The sequence below is a fragment of the Hydra vulgaris genome, chromosome 01 (assembly GCF_038396675.1).
Source record: "Hydra vulgaris chromosome 01, alternate assembly HydraT2T_AEP".
In the NCBI taxonomy this organism is placed as follows: Eukaryota; Metazoa; Cnidaria; class Hydrozoa; order Anthoathecata; family Hydridae; genus Hydra; species Hydra vulgaris.
Genome location: NC_088920.1, coordinates 62,449,463 through 62,470,899, shown reverse-complemented (window position 1 = coordinate 62,470,899; position 21,437 = coordinate 62,449,463). Strand labels below are relative to the sequence as shown.

Sequence of the window (21,437 nt, the reverse complement as noted above, 5' to 3'; positions counted from 1 at the left end):
TTCCTAATCAAATCCTGTTTTTTTTTTTTGAAAATTCTTACTTAAAATACTGTAGTTTAACAAATTTGCTAATAAACTGTTATTACAAGGCTAATATATTGCATTTTTTTAGCAAAGAGATATAATAGCTGGAGGTAGATGAAGTTAAAATACGTCATTTCTGAAGGAACAGTCTAAGTTGTAGCATAATTTTCTATTAAACACCGCGCAATTAACATTTTTTTTTTTTTTTAATTTTATTTAGGTGCCCCAAGAAGTCCTTACGGTTTTGTCACAGAGCACCGCAGACGAGCATTTAATTGTAAGTTCACACCTCCTTCTTAACCGGCATCGCAAAACTTGCTTAGAGATGGGGTTTGAACCACGGATCATTTGATTCTGAGGCAAGTGCGCTACCACTGCGCCACGGCGGCTCAAATAATTTAAAGTTTACCAATTATATTCCACTTTTAACAAAAATTATTCAATGATATTGTTTGAAAACGTTATAAGCAATAAAAACGTCAAGCAATAAAAACGTCAGTGGATATAAAAAAATGAAAGTTTAAAAAATTCGTAAACAATATTTAGAGTTAGTCTATTGTCATTTTTTTATGTTGTGCTTTTGAACGACTAATAATAAGTTTCTAGATTAGAATTGAATTAATTAATGTCTAGATAAGAATTGGTAGTATTTTTGCCGGATTTACAAAAACGTATTTTATATCTCTATATTAAGAATATAGCAATTTGTTTCCAGCAAAAATATTCCAACAAAAAATAGAAACCTGGAGGGATTTAATGAGTGCCTGACCGGAAGAACATTCTTAAAGAATGTAACAAACCTAAAATGTAACAGGCAAGCAAAAAATAAAGTTAAAACAGGTAGTAGAGATTGTCTAAAACTTTGATATTTTTACATATAATTGAGGTGTGCAAGAAACCATTACTTCACCTTAATCGTGGTTTTTGTTGTAATCAACCTCTTGATTGATCGAATAGTTGTTAAAAACCTATCTAATAAACTTTTTAGAGATTAATCCACTTCGATTACAGCTTTTAAAGCTTACAAATTACATTTCACAATTTTTTTATTTTTTTGCCAAAGCGCCATGTTGCCGCTGGAATAATTATTCAACAAATACGATATCGGGTTGATATCATTTTCGGCTTCGTTCTCCCTCCAGCTATTATAACTCTTTGTTTTTAGTAATGTGGCTTTTGTTGAAGAAGCCCGTTCTTTCCACTGAGATAAGAAACCAAGAGTTTCTACAACATTTATCAAACAAGATCTAAAACTTAACACGGAATAATGTTGTTTAATCCATCTCGTTTCACATAAACTTGTAAGTATTCCCTTGTATGTATATTTATGCTTGTTACTTCGCTTCGGCGAAGCTTTAAATAATGATAATAGTTCTTTAATTGTGTCAATATATATATATATATATATATATATATATATATATATATATATATATATATATATATATATATATATATATATATATATATATATTGTATTGTTTAACTGTTTATGTTGATATATTGATACTAAACTAGTTAAATTTTTTTCACATAATTTACAATTTGTATTTTGAATTTCCTCTTTACAAAATTCTTCATTAAAGGTGGTAAGCTATTATATAATTTATTTCCTTTGCAGAGTACTTAATGCATCCAATATTTATATTATGTTGAGGAATATGATAGTCCTTAGATATTCTGGTGTAATGAATATGCATATTCTCATTTCTAACCCACATATTTTTTAGTACAGGCATATTTTCTAATTTGTTAACATTATGTATAAACATAAGAGCTTTTGCCGTAATAATTTGTTTTATTGTTAGCCAATTCAATTCATTAAGCAAATCAGCACTATGTGTAAACCAACTATATATGAGGATAGATCTCATTGCTCTGTTTTGTAGTAGCTAAAGGATTTGAAGATTCCCTTTTTTTTTCTAGTAAGAGAGAAGCACAGTAATGATAGTGTGGTGCAATTATTGTGTTGAAAACCAGTATTTTAGCCCAGTATATATTGATATTCTAGAGAGATTCAGCGTTTCTTCAAAGTTTTTTCCTACAATGCACACTTGGCTGTCGTATGCAAATAGATTGATGTCTACAAATCCTATTTAAATTTATTATGAAGATTAGAGATCAAAGAACGCTGTCCTGTGAAACTCCAACATCACACAGTAGTTCATCTGATATATTTTCTTCATTCTTGACTATTTGCATTCTACTAATAGTTATATTTCCATTTAAAAACTTTTCCTCTCACTTTATATTTTTTTAGTTTATTAACTAAAAACTTTTTGTTATTTGTTTCAAAAGCTCTCTTTAAATCTTACATTATGGTTATCAAAAATTGATTATTATTGATTGAAGATCTCTATTTAGACACAATAGCTTGGATATTTGTTTTTATTAAGCAACCATCATTGCAATGACCTCGTAGAGCAATGTTTTGATGACCAAGAAATATTATAAATTCAATAATAGATTTTAATCTGTTTCAATTTTCTTTAGCCTGTTTAAGCCTTTTTTTTTATAACTAACGTACATCTGTAAAAACATTCTGTAAAAAACATCTGTAAAAACATGTAAATACATTACGTACATCTGTAAAAAAATTTGATGCTGCCAGGATAGCAACTATGTAATACGCATGGTAAGCATGTAGTTTTAAATCTCAATTCTAACCCAGCAGCTTTGAATATTTTTTCAGAGGTGAAGTAACTAGCTTGAATAATATACAATGTGTCATTGTGTATTAATCAAAACTATTTCTTTTAATATTAATAGTTAATTTTAGGAAATTTATGTAAGAATGATACTAGTAAATCTAACTTGGATACAAAGCCATTATTAATTGACTCTTAAGAATGACATTTAAAACGATATATTATTTTTGAAATGCGGTTTGAACCATTTGATGCATTATTACGGTTATAATTATTAGTTTCTATGATTTTTAAAATTTTCCTTGATACATATTTCTAATTTTACTTTAAATAGTCTCACAAATTTAACTGTTATACTATGGTAGTTAACAAATTTAATTTGCAGGTATAAATTTTATCTCCAACATAAATCAATCGTTTAAAAAAAATTGATGTTTAAAAATTGTGAAAAAGCAAAAATCTAAAGTGCACCATGGTGCCCCTAGTTGACTATGTGCTTTCTCAACTTTTGCAAAAACAAAGCAATACTTAAAAAAATTTCCATAAAGGCATTTTGAAATCAATATTCATGGAGATTTAAATACATGTTTCTCGGACAAAATGCAATTAACATTCTTACTCTTCTTTGAATGCACAGAATAAAGATATTTTTAATTTGTATCAGGAAACCAATTGCATTTCAATATTCTGTATTTATCTTGTTCAGTTACCTGACGTGTCGCAGGTAATGAATCTTCTTTATTAATTTTAGACTGTGTTATTTTTACTTGTAGAGTTCACAGCTTCCATACCAAGCTCAGGGTTATTGTATCAAGATCAGTTTCATTGTAATTTGATTATTTTCAGCCCCACTAACAAATGGACGATTACGATATTTCAATCACAACGCTAAAGATATATTTTTAAAATTCTTTTAAATAAATAGTCATCTGAAGTACTAGTCTTTACCCTGGTGGTTTGTGCAGCTAATAAAATAAAATGTTCTTTAAAATAGTAATAAACACATGTCATTTAAAATAATAGGAGCAGTTCGTGTACCTCGGGCCTCTTTGTACCAAGAGCCAACCTTCTTTTTTTGAAAACTGTAAAGTTCTTAGTAATGCTTTTTAGTCAGGTAATTAGTTTTAAAACTTTTTTTTTAATCCTATTTTGATTTTAAGAGAGTGTTGCAACGGCAAGTTATAAGCCACTGGTATCTTTGATTGTTTTACAATCTTATAGGAAATACTTTCCAATAAGTTTTTGTATATTATATTGATTTTACTTAAGTACTAAATGCGATGTTCAATAAGTTTCCTCTCAATCAGGGTTCGTTAATAAATGACATTTTGTATGAGCTATCATTTCTTGTACTGAGGGCCAAATAGTTTGCTTGTATCTAGTGCCAGATGTACGTAAAGAATTAGTTTCATAAAGAGGTAGATTGTTAAACTTTAATTGGTGCAAAAGTAATTTTTCCTAGCAGTTTTTTTGGACTACCATTTTACGCGTAGACTTGTATGTCATTTTTGCTCAGAACAATCAATCAATTTTGTTATTTATTTAAGAGTTACAATCAAGTAACACTAGATAAATTTTTTCAAAACTATCTTAGATAATAAAAAATAAAATAAAAAACCAAAATTTTTTAAAATTAAATTTATGTGTCTATCTTTTTTTTTCAATTTATTATGGAGTTGAACCAAACTTACATAGAGCGGTCCAAGGTACAAAAGCTAGTGGTCCTAGGTACAATTAAAAAAGCTTATTGTTCCTTGGGTTTCTAATTTTTAAACCCTTCTACATGACAGACTTTTATAGTTTAAATCAAAATATTTATACTAATACAAAATTATTAGTATAGAGTTGTGAGAAAATTAGTTTCACCATTTTTAGACAACTCTGGGGCCTTGAACTTGAGCATCGAAAAAATCCGGTTCAAGGTACACAAGTTTCTCCTAATAAACACATTTTTGCTTTCTAAATAAGAAAAACTAATTCGGTTACTTTTGTTTAAAAATATTTTTTTGTTCATATCTTATATAAAATAAAATAAAAATGTGACAACTTCAATTGTTTAAAAGTAAATACATTTTTTTAAATCTTTTTTTTTTTTTTTTTGCTATACAACTTGTAGTTATAATATTTGTTTGCTATACAACTGTAAATATATGGTCAAATGTAATGTACTGTAAATCTATTACAGTTCATTACTAACATAATGAACTGTAAATATGTTATTCCAGCATACATTCGGTTTAAAAAAGGCGTCTTTTAAGCATATAAAAAACGTTTAATACGTTTAAAAGACGTATTAAAAACAACTTTTTTAGATCAAATATTTGCTGAGATATTTACCTTTTTTTTGGTCTTTGCAATTGCTAACTTCCAGATATGGAACAAACTCCAAAAATTTGTATGTTTAAATTTAGGTCAAATAATTATGGTTTGCAAAAATTACGATGATTGGAGGCTGGAAACAAAAAACCCTTAAAATTTCACCCAACACCACCCCCTCTCCCCACCCCAAACGTGAGAGCAACAAGTTGATAAAATAATTCTTTTGCTATTTGTTAAATTAATATTCATCTTTGAATAACTAAATTTATATTCATCAATGAATTTTAAGTTTCATAGTATTATCTTTCCCAGTGAAAAATAAAACCGCGTCCCACATGGGTTACGCGTGGGTTCCGTGTGGGATTGATGGGATTTACGTGGGACGGTTTTTCCAATGTGGTATCCGTATGGAAATTTGTCACCTTAAACCCATGTGGGTAATCCCACATGGGTTACATGTGGGAACCATATGGTATTTACACACATGGGAAATCCCACGTGGGTTTCATGTGGGATTTGCATGGGAATTAATTTGAAAGCTGGAAGCTAAAAAAAAAAAACTTTTTAAAAAAAACTAAATAAAAATTTTTAAATCGACATGGCATTGCGTTACGTTTATATTGTGTGAAAATATTTTATATTAATATAGAGAATGGCAAGCAAGTATGTAAGTACCACCAAAAATGTTTATCTTTCTTTATAGAAGTAAGATTAAGATTTGTGCAAATAGACGTATTATTAGGATAATATAATAGTTATTTGAATTTAGATTTTGAGTAAATTATTTGCAAACAATCAACTGATGCAAGTTGAAATGTTGTCAAAAACCAATCTTGCATGCATGGGACACTGCAGTGTCCCTCAAAAAAATGCAGGTTTGAAAGTCAAAGAATTCCCAATTTTTTTTATAAAAAAAAGAAAAAAATAGGATGGAGATGAGTTTCTGTAACTTTTTTTATGCTCCAAAACTTTTAACTTTAGATATAATAAGGTCCTTAAGACTTAAGGGACTTACGAACTACATTGAGGAACAAAAACAGGATATTTACAGAAACTTTTCAATTTTTAATTTGGAGTACCACAGTGTTATTGGGAATAAAGCCTCTGGGTCCAGTTTTCAAAGTAATATGATCTAAAGTAATGTTTAAATAAAATAAAATGCTTTAAAATGCATACAGTTATACATATAACTCCTGATAGTTAACTATATGTATAACTAGTTATACATATAATTTGTTATAAAAACTTTTTAAGGTTATGCTTAAACAAATTAGTACCAATCAATTCAAATTCAAGATTTAGTTAAAGTTCAAGTTCAAGTTCTTATTTATTCATTGTTTTTTTTAATTTTATATTTATTTGTTCAAATTTAGCAGTTAGTACTATTTTTTACTACAGTAAGAATGTTTATCATTGTTGAACGTGATTTTATTAGTAACTTAATTTTATTTTCAACATATTTTGACAACACCCTTTATATTTGAATTAATGACAGCTTTACTTTTCTAATGATGTTAAATTTATTACGTTTCAATAACTCAGATTGAATCTTAACTGAATTGAATCTTAACTGTAAGCTTTGTAGGGGTTTGTTGTATATCAAATGGTGTTGTAAATAAAGTAAAAATAATATATATATATATATATATATATATATATATATATATATATATATATATATATATATATATATATATATATATATATATAACATTAAAACAATAAAATTGATACAAAATTTCACTTTAAAACGAATACCATTAACATTGTGATGATAATAGCATTAGGAAACTAGTATTTATGTATTATTATTATACTATAAATAAATAGTTTTTTAATTCATTTTATAAAATAGAGACTGACAACTGATGATTAATGGAAATAAATACAAATTATAAAAATCATCTAAACTTCCTTTATTATTTCTAAATACTATATTAATGTTAGTCTACAAAGTTAAAATCAATTTAGAGCATTGTTATTTGTTCTTTTGCGATTCGCACTTCCACTTCTGTCTCTCAAATTTATTAAATAGGTGGTCAAAGCTTGCTCAATAGGTAGGTTCTCAGCATAACAATGCTTTTTTCTTACACTTTCTTAAGAGAAATATGGCAAATTAATTACTTATTTTACCTAAATCATAGGGTCATCTATGCATAATGATGTCAGATGATGACCCGTTTATTGAACACCTTCACCCTTAATCAAACTCAGTCAATTTTTTGCCATTTCTATTGAAAATGATGTCAGTTTTTGTTATCATATTATGATGGTATATCTGAATTGTTAATATAATATAAAAAATGCATATACCACCAATTTTTTTCTTGTTCAATTTTAGATTTATTCTCAACAGTACTAAAAGTAATAAAAAAAAAAACATAAATTGTTCTTTCAGATAAGCAAGCTTATTTCTGAATTTAAATTGTTTTTCCTATGATCCTCTACAGTTTTAAGCAACAAAAGCAAGAAGTTTTTAGACCAAATTGTTGGTGTAAATACCTCTAAAACCTGCTCATAGCTAGCATAAATTGTTTTACTTTTTTTTTTAATAAAATATGTTACTTTTTTTTTTAATTCAAATTTTTAATTGACATTATTTTGGTCAAATAAATATAAAATAGTGAAAAACAATGAACAAATAAGAACTTGAACTTGAACTAAATCTTGAATTTGAATTAATTGGTACTAATTTGTTCAAGCATAAACTTAAAAAATAAGTTTATATAATAAATTTTATGTATAACTAGTTATACATATAGTTAAATATAAGGAGTTATATGTATAACTGCATGCATTTTAAAGCATTTTATTTAATTTATATATTACTTTAGATCATATTACTTTGAATACTGGGCCCAGAGACTTTTTTCCCAATTACACTGTGGTACTCCAGATTAAAAATTGAAAAGTTTCTGTAAATATCCTGTTTTTGTTCCTCAATGTAGTTCGTAAGTCCCTTAAGTTTTATGAACCTTATTATATATAAAGTTAAAAGTTTTGGAGCCTAAAAAAAGTTACAGAAACCTCCCTATCTTCCCCCTATTTTAATATTTTTTTTAATAAAGAAAATTTGACTTTCAAACCAGCATTTCTTTGTGGGACACTGCAGTGTCCCATGCATGCAAGATTGGTTTTTGACAACATTTGAACTTGCATCAGTCAATTGTTTGCAGATAATATTCTCAAGAACTATATTCAAATATTATATGAACATATTAGAGAATGTTCATATGATATTTGAACATCACAAGTTTAATAATATTGTTGTGATATGTTATATAAATAATACCATAATAGATTATGATATGAAAATAAGATAGGATATGAAGGCAATGATCAAAGAATAAATTTACTTATAGAAATTTAGATGTTTGTTTATTAGTTTCAGAATATTGTATTATGTGTGACCACAGCCTTCTATAATAACAGGCCTTGACATCGCGCAACAAAGTTGTTAAACTGAAGGCCAATTCCTAATACTGTGTTTACATTTTCATCTTTTATCATTAGACGAAAGTTTGTGTTCACGCTTTTTTAATAAATCTTTAAAATTTGATTGGTTTATAAATTAGATAGCGCAACTTCAAGACGATAACGTTGTAAGGTTCAAGGCGTTACATTGTAAGGTAATAATATTGTCAAACTAACGGTAAGTTTTTTTAATAATTAAAATGCCTTTAAAATGCTGTGTATCTCTTTGCAAGTCTCTCAACTACAACAAAAATATCAATTTATACAACTACAATATCAATTACAACTACAACAAAAATATCAATACTCAACTACAACAAAAATATCAATTTATAAGTTCCCGAAGAATCTAGAGGAGAGAAAAAGATGTAGTGAAGCTATCCCAAGAACTGGTTTTATTGTTACAGACTATACAGCAGTATGTCAACTTCATTGGCCAAATGAAGCACCTTTTGAAAGCAAGTTTGGTAAGCAATGACCTTTAAACCCACCATCTGTTTTTAAAAATATTCCGCCTAGTTGTTTAACCACACCAGCAAGTAAAGTTAGAAAAACTGTAACTTCAAGTGGTTTTCGAAGCATTTTACCAAATGATTTTCTAAAAGAGGATGAACTTATATTTGTTGATATTCAATCTTTGTTAAGTGATAATAACGATGTTATTGTTTTCCAGCTTAATAAAAAAAGTTTACACATACAATCAAAAATGTACAAACTTGGTGTTCCATTATTTATTCGAACACCTTAATGCTATGAGAAAAGTTAATGTTGGTGAATTTTTATATACTTCAGATATTATATGTAGAGCATATGAGTATTTTGCTATGCAACGAAGTTTATATGATTGTTTGTGTATTGACTACAAGTTGCCAAGTATAAGGACTTTAACACGATTGACTTCAAAAATAAGCTCAATGGAGGACCTAAGTTTCATAAATAGTATTTTTATGAATCTAAATCCATTGAAAAGAACTTTTATTATACTAATTGATGAGATCTATGTCAAAGCTTCATTATTTAACCAAAGAGGTGCTTTGTTTGGTCAAGCAGTAAAATACCCTGAAAAGTTAGCTAAAACAATTTTATCATTTATGATTAAATGTCTTTTTGGAGGCCCATAATTTATATGTAGAGCTCAACCTGTTGCAAATTGTTCCTCTGAATTTCAGTTTGCTCAATGTCAACAAATTGTTGATACGATAATTAATATTGAAAATAGTAAGACACTGGTAATAATTACTGATGGTAACCGTGTAAATCAAAGATTTTTTGGAATGTTTAAAACAGTTGATAGTAAACCATGGTTAACAACATCAGGTATATATTTATTGTATGATTATGTGCATCTCTTAAAATCTATACGAAACAATTGGTTGACAGAAAAGACTGACAAACTTCAATTTCTGAACAATAAATAACTGGCTTTGGCTAAGTGGAGTGATTTAGAAACTTTATATAAAACTGAGTGCAATAGTCTTTTTAAACTCTCTAAACTTACAGCTAAATCCAAAACCAATAGAAAACTTACAGCTAAAGTTTATCCAAAACCAATAGAGGGACAATCTGTAAAGTTTTGTTTGTCTGTTTTTTTGCGAAGAAACAGTAGCTGCATTAAGAACGCATCCAGAGATTGAAAATAAAGCATTTGAAGGTACTGCTGTATTTATTGAAAAAATAACTTTTTTTCGAATGTTGTTAATGTCAAAGCACCTGGTGCTGGCATTCCGTTTAGAAATGAATTATGCGGAGAAATCAACTCAGTTGGTTATCAACAGTTACAATTGCTACGAGATATTGCTGAACTGTCAAATTTTATGAAACCTACAGGTAAGCGTGTAAAACAGCTTACGATAGATACTAGCAATGCAATAGCGCATTTATGTTATGACTTTATTGATCTCGTAGAAACTTTGTTGAGTAATGGAGCAAAGTATGTCTTAATAGGTTGGTTTTCAACAGATCCACTTGAAAAAGCTTTTTCTAAGCTTTGACAGGGATCTGGAGGTACTTACTTTATAAACGCTAAATCTGTAATTGAAAAAATTAATATTCGACATACTAAATTGATATTACAACTTGACATTCCTGTTGATGGTATCGATGGTCATACTTGTGACATATGTTTTAGAGATATTTCTACTGATGAAAAAGAACTTCTGGATAATATACATGATCTTGAAAGCTCATTTAATAAATCTACATTAGTGGCTATAGTTTACATAGCTGGCTTTGCGCAAAAAAGCGAAATAAAAATTTATGATGATTCTACCAATTATTATTATAAATATGGAAGTATATTCTAATATTCTGCTAAAGAATTACTCACTAATTACCACTCCCAAAATACTAAAGCTATCATAATTTATGTGAAAATTAGTTTTGTAATTTATTATGCTATTTACTTGTTATGTTTTTTATTTTCTCATTAGCCTATATGTCTCTCAATATGTTTGGGTTTTTAAATATTTATCCTGTTGAGATATATTGATAAAATTTTTTTTTTGCTTGAATCAACTTTTGTTGGTGTTTTTTATTGTTGGTGATTTTTATTGTTACCATTTTTAGCAAAAAAAACTGAAAATACAGTTATCTTTCTAATATATAGATATATACTTTGTTATAGTTCTGCTTTTTATTGATACTATTTAATATTACATAAATATTCTTAATGAAATTTGAAATACGAAAAATATGATTATCTTTTAACAATTTTTTGGTTTTCTTTTTATATTTCCGTCTTTACTAGAGATTATTATTAGAAAAGATAGACTGCCATTACACCCTACCTGATATAAAAATATATCAATATAAGTAAAAGTGAAAGTTTAATCGGCCTTCAGTTTTTACGGCATTTTGCGCGATGTCAAGGCCTGATATCATAGAAGGCCGTGTGTGTGACGAAAAAGTAAAGATACTTTTGCATCCAACGTCTACATCATTGAAAAAGTCGGTTTTTACATTTTTGTTTTTGTTTTTTTGTTTAACTACTTATCCTAATTGATCACTTTTTTTCAGGATTCTCCTCATGGGTTCAAGCTCATTACGCATAATATGTGTTCAATTACCCATAATACGTTAGTCATTGTAAGTAATAAATTAGGAAATAATTATTTGTGAAATATTGTAGTCATTAATGACTTCAACCTGGTTAATAATTAAAATTGCTCGACTAACAAGGTTCCTTATTAAAATTGCTCTCTCTCTCTCTCTCTCTCTCTCTCTCTCTCTCTCTCTCTCTCTCTCTCTCTCTCTCTCTCTCTCTCTCTCTCTCTCTGTCTGTCTCTCTGTCTGTCTCTCTCTCTGTCTGTCTCTCTCTCTCTCTATATATATATATATATATAAATTAATATATATATATATATATATATATATATATATATATATATATATATATATATATATATATATATATATATATATATATTTATGTATATTTGTATTTATTTATTTTTTTAGAAAATGTTTGAAGAAAGTTAGAAGATACTAAAAACATTGGTATTATGCAAGCCGAAGCGATTTAATTAATTCGATCGACAAAAAAAGGACGTGTAAATCGTAAAAGAAAAAATAGTATTTTTAATATTCGTTTTTGATGTATTGATTAATAGCATTTATTTTAAAATAAATTCATTTTGCAACACGTTTTTTAATTTTATAAAATTTCGTCATAATAGTTTAAGGTAAATCCCACATAGGTTATAGGTGGAAAACATCACATGTTAAAGATCAAAAATGCTACACATTTTGAATACCAAATGGGATAAAGTAGCAAATACCAGATTAAGTTAGGCCTCTCTGAAAGCTTCGATGATTAATTTTAAATTACTATTTAAGTAATTTTTAAATTAAAAGAATTTTAAAAATTATCATAGAAGCATTCGGACTTTCATTTGTCTAGTATTGACTACTTTTATACCATTTGGATTAAAATATGTGGCATTTAAGATCTATAACATGTCGTATTTTCCACCTATATCCCATGTAGGATTTACCACATAAAACCCATGTGGGATTTACCATATGAAACCCACATGGGACAAAATAATAATCCCCATATGGGTTACATATGGTAGAAACCCTCGCGTATCCCATATGGGATTTACCATATGGGATCCATGTGGGATTTACCATATGAAACCCACATGGGACAAAATAATAATCCCCACATGGGTTACATATGGAAAAAATCCACGCGTATCCCATGTGCGCTTTTTCACTGGGTTCAGCGTTCAAAAATTATGACCATATAAAGTTTAACCCCTCCTCAATTTGAGGGGGTTACACATTTTATATGGTCACAATTTTTGAACGCTTAGAGATTTAAGTATTTTTTTAAGGGCCTTTTCTATTCCCAGTTTTCAATCATCGCAGTTTTTTGCGAAACATTATTTTATCTAAATATAAATATACAAATGTTTGGAGTTTGCTCCATGTTTGGAAGTTAGCTATCTCAAACACTAAAAAATGCTAACCCGTTATTGGACATAATGTAATGCAACATAAAAAATAGAAAACATAGCACAATTTAACGTAATTTAACAAGTTTAACAAAGTGCAATTTAATAAATAATGTAAAAACTAACAGTGTTTCTTTGAATTCAAAAAATAATTACGTTTCTTCAAATATGTTGCCTGTTGCTTAGGTAGTTTTTGAACAAATCAAAGGTAATGTTTTTTATCCGATAGCTTTCCATCTTTTCAAGTAAGATACTATGATGTAAATTTTGACAGATCTGTAAAGATACCTAGAACAAACTGTTTTTTTATCAAAAGAATTACTTATACTTATAATTAGATCTAGAATTGCATGTTCAGTTGAATATTATATTTGGAAACCAATTTTTTTTTAATTTAGGATTTTATATAGGGTTAAATATTCGTACAATCTGTTATAGATTACTTATTCGATAAGCATAGAGATGGAACGATGTTCCAAGATAAGTCTACAGTTTTTAATTAAATAAGATTCACTTGTTTTAAATGTTGTACTACTTTAACTACTTTTAACTTGTCCGTTACAACTTTTAATCGAAGACTTGTGTGCATCACTTGCCCGTTACAACTCCTGTTTTAATCGAAGACTTGTGTGCATCACTTGTCCGTTACAACTCCTCTTTTAATCGAATACTTGTGTGCATCACTTGCCCGTTGCAACTCCTGTTTTAATCGAAGACTTGTGTGCATCACTTGTCCGTTTCAACTCCTGTTTTAATCGAAGACTTGTGTGCATCACTTTAATATGATTTAAATGGGTTATTAGGAAACTTAATTTTTGAGGCAAGATTAGAGTCAATATTATCAAAAAACTCGTTGAATTTTTCAGCAATTGTAACTTTTTCCACTGTACCCTATATGACGATTTGAGCAGGTAAACTATTTGATTTAGTTTCTTTGTTTTCAATTATTTCTTTCATAATGCCCAAAGTTCTTGATGTTACCAATCGCATTTTTCATTACCTTTGAGATGTAGTTTTTCTTTTAATTTTAGACTTCTCTAATGCAAAATATTTATAGTTGCCTCAGTGCTTTAGTCAGATAGAGCTAAATGATTTAGTGCATGATTTAGAAATTTCTAAGCAAGCAGCATAATAATCAGCCTCTCCATTAAGTTTCTCAATTAAAGGAAAAAACTTTCTTGATTCTAAAGTAGAAAAAACGTAGTTTTGCTAAAAGTTTTCTACTTTAGAACAAAAGAGGAGGCAATTTGTTAAGCTTTTTTTTAGAAGTTCATTTACTTTTTTTTTCTAATATGATATTTTAGGTCTCCTATTACAGTTAGGTATTTTTGTATATAATCCAACAGAATGGAAACTGTTTATCGATAGCTCAAAGCAAAGCTTCAATGTGTCCTTTTAAACAATAGTCATATTTTTGCTTCTGTACCAATCGGCCACTCTCTTTACTTGAAAAATACCATGGCATTGTAATGGTGCTTAACTTGATTAAATATCCAAAACACAACTGGATTATATGTGTTGATCTAAAAATGGTTAATTTTCTCCTTGGTCAGCAGCAAGATTTTACTGAAATTCCATGTTATCTATGCATGTGGGATGTGTGTCAAGCAAGAATAGTAATATTAGATTAAAAAAGAATGGCCAATACGCAACACTCTCACTGTGGGTATGCCAAAATTATGCACAAACCCATTTTTATCAGAAATAAAATAGTTTTTTCACCACCCGATCATAAACTTGGTTTCATGAAACAATTTTTTAAAGCACTGAAAAATGTTAATGTTTGCTTTCAGTATTTAGCAAAAAACAAAAAACATTACTAGGTTTGTCATTAGAGAAAAACATTACTAGGTTTGTCATTAGAGAAAAACATTACTAGGTTTGTCATTAGAGAAAAACATTACTAGGTTTGTCATTAGAGAAAAACATTACTAGGTTTGTCATTAGAGAAAAACATTACTAGGTTTGTCATTAGAGAAAACATTACTAGGTTTGTCGTTAGAGAAAAACTCTCATCAAAAACATCTCATCAAACAGAAAAAAAAAGTTTTTTTTTTGTACACCTATGTTATAAATGATAAATATCAAACAAATCATATTTATTAGGTACAAAAAATTTTATTAAAACAATCTGAATTTTTGATAATATACCGAAAACCACACGTGGAAACTCATTCAAATAAAAGTAAAAACATAAGTTAAACTCAAAATTTTAAAAGTATTTAAAAAAATCAGTTGATTATGAATAATCTCAAACTTTCTTTTACTTTTAACTTTTATTGTATGCATCGACAAGATTAGAAGATAAAACTTTTGTCTTCCACTTGCTCCGGTCATATTTTAATTAAAAAAAAAAATTTGTAAATACTTGTTCTGAGGATTAAAAAATATATAAAAATATATGAATAAATAGATTGACTAAATCTTCAGGTGACGTATTTTTTACTCCTCGTTTTTAATTTTTTCACATTAAGCTCTAGGCTGCTACCCCAAAAGGTTGCGACAAAAATCCAAGACCTGTATAGTGAAATAAAACTATCTACCGCAGGGTCGGCTTGCAGTGCAAGCCTTATACCTCGCTAGATCTTTGGAAGCCATCTTCAATTAGCGGTTCTTCAATCAGGTTTCCTCAACACCTACTAGCTAGCTCAAGTTTATGACGGAGGCTGCAATGACAAAGTTCATAGCAACTCAACACCACTAAATGCAAAACGTCTTCCTACAGCCCAAAATGATCAGTCTTTAATTTTTTTTTTTTAATTATTAAGGTGCTCCTAGATGTCCTTACGGTCTTATCACAGAGCACCGCGTAAGAGCATTTAATTACGAAGTTTACGCCTCCTTCCTTCTAAATGTCGCTTTTTGGGCTAGAGCCGGCGTTGAATCTCGGCGTTCTGAGCCAGAACTCTAACCACGGCTGCGTAAAAGTTAAGAACAATGAACAACAAATGTTTCGAGTGGTCATATATCTAATATATTTAATTGCTTTATCAATAGTATGCAAAATTTCATTATAAATTAAGTTAACTTGCTAATGTTGTGATATTACTACAGCATCATAACGCGATCATTATTTGTATTTATACAATATTATCAAGGGTTGGATGAGCTAAAGTTATATAAACTAATAACACAATTTTTTCTGTTTGTAAACTGTCGATCAATTTAACGAACCCATTCCTCAAATAGTATAAATCCATCCTACTTCTTTGGCTGCGATAAAGGCAGAACAAGTGCTTTTTTTAAAAGTTTATAAACATTTTTAAAGTATCTAGGAAATATATCTTTGCCAAACATTAGCAATTTTCCCCCTTTTTACTTTAACAAATGCCAATCATGTCAGACGTAGCTTACGTCTATGTGGAAACCTTGGTACTAACCATGTTTACCACAAACGTGATTTTCTATTTTATGAAGTAATGAACTAGAAGCATCTTTGCCACTGAGTACAAAAATGGCTCCGTTTTATATTGCAGGCTATGTTACAAGTAAAGACGATGTCAGTGAAAATGAATTGTTGACTGACACTGCATTTTATTTTCAGTTGTATGGAGACAACACAAAAACTATGGGCAGAGGTGGATTAAGTGTACCTCTGGATTGGTGTGTCCAGTGGGTTATTTTTTGTTACATTATTTTTGAAATTGACAAAAAAAAAGACATGCAGAAAGTCGTTGTGCAATATATTTATGATGATATCAGATATTTATAACTTGAACATGCTAAAGAAACATGGTGTTAAATTGGCAAACATATTTTTAAAAAATTATTGTTTGTTTATTTCACCTAAGTCCTCTAAGGAACCTGCATTAAAGGTTTTAAAATTATCTGTAAAGCATTAAAAAATATTGCTATGTACATTTTTCATAACACTTTCTAATATTTGATGATTATTTTAATAGCTTTTTTTGCATTATTTTTTAAGGTTGTTTATTTTTCTTTTATGATTTCGTTTTTAAATAAAATTCATTCATTATTCTGAAAAATGTTGTTTTTCATTATTTTTTTTGTTTTATTAAAATTTTATGATATTTAATAAACACTGCATTAGACACTTTGTGCATTGGAACAGTTCCTTTTAAATTTAATAAATTAACTGAAAATAATGTAGCTCGCTTATTTTTTCAGCCGTTTTTTTATATTTTCCGTAACATTGTCCGCCCCCAGTTAAAAATACATATTCGCGACGGGAAGGCCTGTAATAAGTATCGCCATGTTCATAATACAATAAAAAGTTGTAAACAATTTCACTAAAGTCGAACGGCACTTCTAAAGTATGTAAACGCTAAACTCGCTAAATCAATTTTTTTCGATAAATTCTCTAAAATCAGTCAAATTTTTTCGAAAAAAGACTTTGAGGCTCACCTTGCAAATGTTTATATTGTGTTTTGATATTAAAATAAATAAAAATAATAATGAAAATAATAATTGTTTTGTGCATCAAATTTATGCAGTTTACGAAAAAATTTTACTTGTATATAATTATATATGCTTGTATATAATTATATATACTTGTATATAAATATATAAAAAGTTTTAAAAAAGGTTATGTATATCTAAGAAAAAACATTTTGGACATTTTATAGTAATAGTAATAATAATAGTAATATATTTAAATAAGTCCTCGTAGATAAAATGACAAATAATTAAAAACCAAACAAACAAAATTATACAAAAATTTATGGTTTGTGAAATATAAACTTTAAGTAAAAAAAAAAAGCAATTGTTGTTCATAGCAAGTAAGTTGATATCAAAATTGGGAAAAGGGAAAAAAGATTGCTTTCATTTAATTCAAGTTTACATATATGACAAATAGTATCTAAAAAGCCAATATTTATAGCTGCTAAAGCACGAATTAATTAATAAACGTGTAGCTCATCTTCAGTAAAAGATGTACTGTTTGCAGCTGGAGAAAAAAAATACTTGTCAATTCTATTCTTAAATGCGTTAACTGACGGAACCTTTTTGCATGCTGACGGCAAGTTATTCCAATCATTGACAATACGATTTGTAAAAAAATTGTGACGAGCATTATTTTATGTGAATTCACGCATTAGGACATTGGAAGATGATCTGCGAATTGGTGAATTATGCCAATTGATACTCTCAAAACCGTTTTCTAGCTTAAACTGTTGGGTTAAGTAGCCACGTCTCCTGCGAGTTTCCAAAGTAATAAAATTGAGCCGACGACACCTTTCAGCGTAAGGTAATCCTATTAAATGATAAGGTACTTTTGTTGCTTTGCACTGAATTTTTTCGATTTCTTTGATGTCACCTTTTAAGTAAGGACACCATACCGGAATAGCAAATTCCAGGTGCGGCCTAACATACGTAGTGTATAACTTACTCCAAACTTCCATATCTCTTGATCTAAATGTCTTTTTTAATAGGCCAAGTATCATACTCGCTTTACGTGTTGCAACCTGTATGTGTTGATTCCATTTTAGATCATTAGATATGAAGATACCCAGGTCCCTCATTCATTAGATATTCATGATTACTTTTTCCATAACCAAGGTGCATAACTTTACATTTTTGAACATTTAACTCCATCAGCCATTCCTTTGACCATTCTATGACAATGTTTAAATCATTTTGTAGGATCAGGCAATCAGCATCGTGAAACTCAGGTCTTCGTTCTTGTAACAGTTTAGTATCGTCAGCATAGATTTTATGAACTGATTTTAACTTATCCGTTAAGTCATTTACATAAATGATAAATAATGTTGGACCAAGTACAGACCCTTGAGGAACTCCGCTTAGAACATCGGTCCAGTCGCTAGAGTGTTCACCTAAGACAGTTCGCTGTTTTCTACTAATCAAAAATGACTCAATCCATTTTAGAACATTGCCATTAATCCCATATGCTTTCAATTTATGATTATGTTTCAATTTATGATTATGTTTCAGATATGATTCAATTTATAATTAAAGAGTTTAAATTCTACTCTGATTATAAATCTAAATTAACAATAAAGTAATTTAAAATTGAACAAAACTATAAAACAAAAAACAAATTTATGTGCCCAGTTAAATCTAAGTGCCCCCATTTATCACAAAAATTTGTTTTAACTAGAATCCTTTTTTTGTGTCACGCAACTTTTGTATTTTTTGTTTCACGTAGTTTTGTATGCAGAAATCGTATTCTAAATTATCAAAGAACTATTTAAGTTTTTTTATATTTTTTTGCTAGTGTGCAAATTTATTTTAAATATTTACTTTAAACTTTTTTTGCACACAGAAACTAATGCGATGTTTCTTTTTAAAATTGTTGTCGGAAATCGACATTTTAAAATTGACTGGTGTTTCTTGATCCTCGTTTTAATTTATTTTGGGGTAATTATGCACAGACTTAATCTATGAAAAAAGAAGCTGGAAGTAGAAAAAAAAAAAGATTTAAAGATAAATATAAAGGAAAATCTATGGTTCACTCCATAAAGTCAGTCGCATATAGATCTTGCAAGAAAAATTAAATGCAGCCATGTTTTGGTAAAGTATTTACATCACAAGAATATAAAGCATATCATAAAAAAGAAAACTCTGAAGCAATCCTTTGATCGAGAAATCAAAGCCAATTTTTGACTTAAATTGAAATAACTTACATTAATTCTGCTGTCCTATAAAAAGTGATTCCCACCCCACCTCACTACACCACTTGATTTAAGTGTTTATAACCTTTCGACAACTTTCCAGTAGCTGTTTGACATAGGTAGAAAAAATTAAAAACGAATTAAAAATCGTAGTTTCCTTACTTAATTGGCAATTGTTATTTTTTATATGGACGCTATCTTTTGAACGCTAAAAATATCTTGATAAAAATCGAAATCTGTTTAAAAATTTTGATCTAATTTGTAGCAGCAATTTTATAATAAATTAGGTAAATATTTTTAAATATATTCAGAGCGAAGTTGAACATCGATTTCAACAAATTCTTAAAAACCAAATAGTTAGTAATAAAGTATAGGGTTGTTATTAATTTCATTTTTTTTTAAATAAGCATGTTAAAATCAGGTTGTTTCAAAACGGGGCAAATTAGAGAAATTTCTTTGGTTTCTTATAAATATTTATAAGTAGCAAATCTGTAGCAAACAGACCTTGGAACATTAAACGGCTCCCTAATATTATTTTAAAAAAACTTATAAAGCTAGAACTATAAAACTTTGACTTTGATAGAGCAAATTTTTAGAGTTTGTATTAATTTAAATTGATAGAACTCAAAGTTTGTTCTATGTCAAGAAGTTAGTTATCTTAAATATCAAAATATGCTGGATCCACGCCATGGATATTTTATGTGATTGGTCAAGGGTTTGCCATTTAGTTTTTTATAAATTTAAAAAAATTGGATTACATCTCCTCTTGTTCTACGTTCAGCTAATGAGGTGAGACCCAGATTTGCTAATCATTTCTCGTATTTTATGTTGCGCAATTGTAGAACAAGTTTGGTAGCTCTACGTTGGACTAATTCTAATTTTTTAATGTCTTTTAGAAGAAAAGGGCACCAAATTGGTGCACAGTATTCCAATATCGGTCTTACATATGCTGTATAGAGCATATGTAAGACCGATACTTCACAAACATACTTGGATTCCATTTTTTAAAAGTTCTTTTGAGTAACCCAAGTACAGAGTTAGCTTTAAGAATGGCATGACTAATTTGTTCTGACCATTTAAGTTTATTGTTTATTAGAACACCCAGTGTTCTCTCAACAGATACATCTTCGAGTGGAATGCGACCATTATTATTTATCATTGTAAAGGGGATATCAATGTCTGTGGAACCACCATGGAACTTTAGAACCTTGCATTTATTTATGCTAAATTCCATAGAACGTTCTACTTTTAATCGATCTTTATGAATTTTTATTTATTTTATAGTAAATATAAATTTAAAGTATAATAAATATAATTTTATTTAGACAAATTTCTATTAAAATTGATTATATATATATATATTTTACTTCTTGGGGCACCTAAAAAAAAAATTATATATATATATAAAGAGTTTGATTATTTGAAATTGCCTTAATAAAAATACCTGCCCTTTATCAAGCCAATACTTAACAAAAAACATTATATACCAAGCCAATATAAGTTCTAATATTCCTACTAACACTCCTGTCAACAAATCCTACATCAGTATAAGTGAAACACCATTCAAAATTAGATATGCCAAACCATATAAAATCATTTAACATTCTAAAATACAAAAACGGCACCGAATTATCAAAAGAATGTTGGAAATTAAAAGATGCCAACTTAAACCCAGTTGTTAAATGGAAAACAATTAGGCAATGCAATGTTTACAACCCAACCACGAAGTCCTTTAAACTATGCACAAACGAAAAATATGAAATTCCATTTTCCAAAAGTAAAAATCTGCTAAACAAAAAAATTTAAATGCTATCCAAATGCAGGCATCGAAACAAATTTCTTCTCGCCCTTCTCGACGCGGGTGATTGATCAATTTTCTAATTAATTAAGTTGATTAGTTTTAAAATGTCTTAGAAGATAAAAAA

The 21,437-nt window shown here is 28.6% G+C and overlaps 1 long non-coding RNA gene across 1 annotated transcript; it reads left to right on the top strand.

Moving 5' to 3' along the window:
• Window positions 1-551: 551 nt before the first annotated feature.
• Window positions 552-12,076, top strand: LOC136075502 (uncharacterized). Its single transcript, XR_010635985.1, has 3 exons — window positions 552-1,325; window positions 11,481-11,549; window positions 11,922-12,076. It is a non-coding gene; the product is annotated as an uncharacterized LOC136075502 (long non-coding RNA).
• The last annotated feature ends 9,361 nt before the right edge of the window (window positions 12,077-21,437 follow it).